Here is a 5,503-nt window from a genome sequence, read left to right as displayed (position 1 = left end):
GGTTAATTGCTATTAGAGGTCATGCATAGTAGTTGCTTAACATAGGTAGTGAAAACACAATTGTACACACTATTATAAATTAACATTTTAAAAAAATGAAAATTATATAGACATATGGGTACTCTTTTTGTGGATCTTGGAAAGAGCTTTCCGAATATATAAAGTTTATGAATTATGGACGAGCGGTTCGAAAGATAAATTGTTTTTTAATAATTTATATATTATTTAAAATTGCTGACATCATCATGAGTCACTGTGGACCAAATTATAAATATTTGGACTAAAGTGTAAATAAAAAGGGTAATTAGTGTACTTTCCCATATTTTGGACTAATTTGTACCTAGTTGACTCGGACTGGACTAAACCGTACTTTTGAATTGATTTTTGGACTAAGCCGTATTTTTTCCAGAAATATTACGTAGTTCGTGGCTGTAATACAGAGAGTGTTGACCAAGTTTATGAATCATTTGTCGGCATGCGTCACTATCAAATCTAACAAGTGCGTGAGAAATTTGAATTTTGCGGCATTAGACTCAAGTTGGACTGGTGAGACGGCGCCCTTGACTGGATTAACTGTTTGCATCAGTGACTAAAGGGGACCAGGTTTTGGCAGTCTTTAGAGATAGTGACCAGAGATGGTGAATGTAGTAGTTGTGCCCCTCGCAGAGCACTGGGAGAGCCGCTACGTAGTGCAGAATGATGCGATTCCAGATGCTGCGAATCTAAGGTTGGGCCTGTTGACGGCTTAGACTTGAAGCCCAAATCCGATTTTCCCACTATATATGATGAATGAAAACCAATTACAGTAACAAAGTTAAACACGGCTCTGGCAGTGCATGCATTATTGAGCGGCCCTACTTTTAACTTTAAAGTGGATGAATTATTCAACTAATCTACTGGTAGATCTTTAAATTCCTGGTTGCTTCATCCCCTTGTTATCACCTAGGAGATTATACTTTTAGAGAGGAAATCCACGAACCATGGCAGAGGGTAGTGCTAGTAACCTGAGTCTAAGATGGTCTCTCAAAGGAATGACTGCTCTTGACACCGGTGCAACTAAAGGGATTGGGTACTTGTAACTACTACTCATTATTATTATTTTTTTGCTTAGATTTGAAATTCAGAATTTTTCTAATGTTCACTCTCTGTGTAATGAACAGGCATGCTATTGTAGAGGAACTGGCCGGGCTAGGTGCAACAAAGACGATATTGATAATTGCTTAAAAGACTGGGAGGCAAAAGGTTATAAAGTCACCGGTTCAGTCTGTGATGTTTCCGTTCCAGCTGAACGCGAGGAATTGATGAAAACTGTTTCAACGGTTTTCGGTGGAAAGCTCAACATCCTTGTAAGTTGATTCACTCAACGGTGCTAATCCACCCCTAGCTTGTGTGCTTGGTTGAAAATTTGAAATTATAGAGATGATACGTTACAGGTAATTGGAAGTTCTTTACACGTTACAGGTAAACAGTGCTGCTTTATACATATTCAAAAATACTTTGGACTTCACCGCGGAGGATCACATAAAAGTCATGACAACAACCTTGGATTCTGCTTATCATTTCTCAACACTTGCGCACCCTCTCTTGAAAGCATCCGGTTCAGGAAACATTGTTTTCATTTCCTCTGTTGCTGGAGTCGTTGCTTTACCTATGTTGTCCAATTATTCAGCTTGTAAAGGTAATGGAACATTTTAATCTGAGAGATTTCGATGACTGAAACATTGAGTTTCAGAAGGATTAACTCAAATACATATTCATGCTATTTTCAGGGGCAATCAATCAAATTACCAAGAGTTTCGCTTGTGAATGGGCCAAAGACGAGATTCGTGTCAATTGCGTCGCACCATGGGTCATCAGAACTCCACCTCTGGAGCCGGTATAACTTTTTTATGCCTCAACTTGTTGAGTTTTTTTCTACTTCTCTATCGGAACAGGGGAGTGTGTGAAATTAGAGGCAACAGATTCATACTGATCATGTTTCTTGCTTTACCCTTTAATTCCTCCCTGATTTATACCTCTGTTAATTACAGAGGCTACAAGACAAGGAGTATGTAGACAGCATCATCGCAAGAACCCCAATCCGTCGTATAGGAGAACCAAAGGATGTTTCATCTCTGGTTGCTTTCCTATGCCTCCCAGCTGCTTCTTACATAACTGGCCAAGTTATTTGTGTAGATGGCGGATTTTCGGTCAATGGTTTCCATCCACTGCATGACTAGCAAAAATAAAATCAGATTTCCAACGATTTAAAGCTATCAAAGAATAATTGTAATGTCCAATGCAGGAAAAAATATTCTAGTTTTGTTTAACTTCTAAGACCTTAGGCCGAGTCTTGGAGAGGAATGGGAGGTAACGATAATGATGGAAAATTGTGGTGTAAACCCAATTAAATTAATGACAATGATGGAAAATTGTGGTGTAAACTCAGTTAAATTAAAATTTCCCTTCTCTGCTCAAAAACAGGTGAGGTGGGAGGGGAGTTCAAAATACGTAACGATCGAATCCTTGAAAAAAATAAAAAAATAAAAAAAATGCAACCTCGTTTACACTTTTATTATAATAAAAAAACTGATAAAATATACTTTATTAAATTTTGGGCCCACCTTCACTGTTTTATATAACTAGAACATTCTTGGGCTCCTATATGACGTGTGGGCCTCTACATGACGTGGCGGGACTATGCAAGTAACCCCTTACCTCCTTCATTAGACTTAGTCTTAGAACAGTTCCTATGATTTGCCCATTCTGACCCCGTTATGGAATGATCAAAAGAGAAAAACTGATAGGAAAATGACAAATTTATTGATTTGTCCATTACGGTCCCACAAGAGCCGCGCAATATTTTTCCAACCGTAAGCGACTTATGATCCACCGCGTGTTTCAAATTAAACCGTTGGCAGTACAACTGAACCGTGTGTCTTTGGTTTGTCCTTTAACAGATATGTATGAACTCCTAATATCCCACTATGTAGAAAGAAATCTCAAAAACATGTCTATCAGATCTGGTGGTCCTAAATATACTTAACAAAGAATTTAGCTATTTGTAAAGCCTATGTTTTTCATACTCTCGGACCTGTTATTAATGATCATGTCGCACATGTCTTTCTGGATTATTTTTTCACAATGTTCGTTTCATATACAGGAAACCACAAAACCGAAATGCCCATGGATTATCTGCTTGTTTTCAAGCAATTAATCATGCAGTCATGCGATTTCTTGCTCAGGTAATGAAAATTGTTCGAGAAACATTTAACGGTTAACTGAAGATGAAGTGATCGAAATAACTCTAGATGTATGGCAGCAAGCTAACGTCAAACCTTTTCTTTATGAAGCTTATTTCAACATTCTTAAAGATGATCCATTTCAATCACATGTACACTAAACCCAAATGCTCTCCCTCTCTTTACCATGAAAGAAGATGTTGCTCTTAAACGATGTTGGCTACATATTGCAAGGAGAAATATGACCAGTCAGTTTTTATGGGATAGTGTGTGTCAAAGGTTTGTAGCTTTGCGTAATGAAAATTAAGAGCGAATGAGAGACTTATATTAATATTTTCATTCATCAATAAGGAGGTCAGACGTTCAGGGACGGAGCCTAGGGTTGACTAACCTTGGCTCCAGCCTCCCTAAAATCCTATAAACCATATAAAAACCCCTATAATTTATCATATGTTTAATATTAATCTACCTTATGTGTAGTATTTAGTCCCCCCTCAATCCTAATTCTGGTTCCGCCACTACAAATGTTGTACAAAAGTTTTATAAATGTTTCACGATAATAGTCCTGGATTGTCCTACGATGAACTAGTGAGTATTTTAATACCTTTGTCCTCATTTTGAAAGATTCCATCATAGTTTAATTAAAATCATATTAACGAACTTGTCGTTTATCTGTTTTTCAGAAAATCATGACTCAAGCCCAATTTATTGAAGAAAATGGAAGAGAGTTTAACTATTTCGAATGCGATTAACTCTATAAACTTCATGCGCATGGATTTAATATAGTTTGATGTTATTATTGTCGTCATGAAATCAAGTTACTTTATAAGGAAGTGTAAATGTAGTAAGTATCGCTTAATATAAAATGGAAGTCTACCACAAGGTCTAAATGTTTTTGTTGATTAATATTACCGCTGGAAATGCAGGGGTACCAAAATACACCAACCAAATTTTTCTTAGGAAACCTGTATGGAGAAAACGCATATACAATTCCGAGAGTTACCACTTAATGAATCTCAATCAGGAATTATATATAGATTTTATATCTCTTTCTCTCACAATCAATATATAACGGATACAAGTCCATGAACCTGATTATGGCGTGAGAGTACTTGAAAGATACCAAAGATCAATATCCAAGATCAATCAAGTCGTATCCAATCAATTACGTCGGACGTATCAACTTTATTAAACTGTCACAACAATTTAGTTAAAGTAGCGCTCCTTATGCCTCTCGAATCCCGTAAAACTATGCACATTTGATTCCCTTAGCTGATGTCTGTTGAGGGGTGAATTTGATTCTGGTCCTACCCATTCTAGCTACACCAAATGACCTCACTTTTCTACGAATAGTAAGAGAGAGAGAGAGAGAGTTGCCTTTGTATTGTACCTTGTCCTTCTTTATATATACTTTCCCAAAAGTCCCTCCTTTTATGTCATCATGACACATGTCCTAATCCTCCTTAATTACTCCTAATGCCATTCCTTAATATAACCTCCTCCTTATTTGTTAATCCTTTCCTTGTCCTTCTTGCTTCATGGGTATTTTCTTGTTGGACTTAGGCCTAGTCCCCAAGTCCCTTGTTTCATACTAGGTTCACCTCCCCTCTTAGGGGCACCCCGAACCCGTTAAGGGGTATTATGTTTCATGTATCAACATTAGTCCCCTGAATGTTGGGTTAATTGTTAAATGACCCAATAGTCATGAAGATCTTCTCGAGCGCCCTTTCCCTCCTTTCATACGCGGTTGAGGTGAGGATCCCCTCCTCTTTATTGATTTTATGATCATGGGCGACGCTTGACCTTCCATCGTGCAAGTTTTGGTTCCCGAAGGTTGTCATTCCCTTTGGGTAACTTCCACGTTTAGCGTCTGAGGTTCTCTAAATATAGGGGTGTTAGTTTGTTTCCCCTTCACCTTTCTTCTTCTTTCCTCCTTTTAAACATATCCATACACTCGCCATGTCTAGCAGTTCCGCCAGTAGTTCGTCTGATGAATCTGAACGAACCGTGAATGAAGGCTCCGAGGAGACCGAATACTCAGAACAATATGAAATCCATCTACCTTTTCCAGCAGATGGTAAGTCATATACAATCGCGGAGTTTACAAGCGGACCCGCTCTGAAACGCGCACTGAGGCTAAGGGAGCTCCGCGTAGGTAAGCACGTTTTTCCTCTTGACAATGTCTTAATTTCTCGCCCTCTAAATCCTCCTGTTTTACCTTATCATTCCACTCCTGGATGGCTCATGCAACCTGAGTCGGAGATTATGGACGCTTTTGCGTT

At 38.3% G+C, this 5,503-nt stretch overlaps 1 pseudogene; it reads left to right on the top strand.

The window, feature by feature from the left end:
• The first annotated feature begins 829 nt into the window (after window positions 1-829).
• Window positions 830-2,423, top strand: LOC113287146 (annotated as a pseudogene).
• The last annotated feature ends 3,080 nt before the right edge of the window (window positions 2,424-5,503 follow it).

The sequence above is a fragment of the Papaver somniferum genome, chromosome 6, assembly GCF_003573695.1.
Source record: "Papaver somniferum cultivar HN1 chromosome 6, ASM357369v1, whole genome shotgun sequence".
NCBI lineage: Eukaryota > Viridiplantae > Streptophyta > Magnoliopsida > Ranunculales > Papaveraceae > Papaver > Papaver somniferum.
Note: the sequence above shows the minus strand (reverse complement) of the source record. Positions and strands in the feature narration are given on the sequence as shown.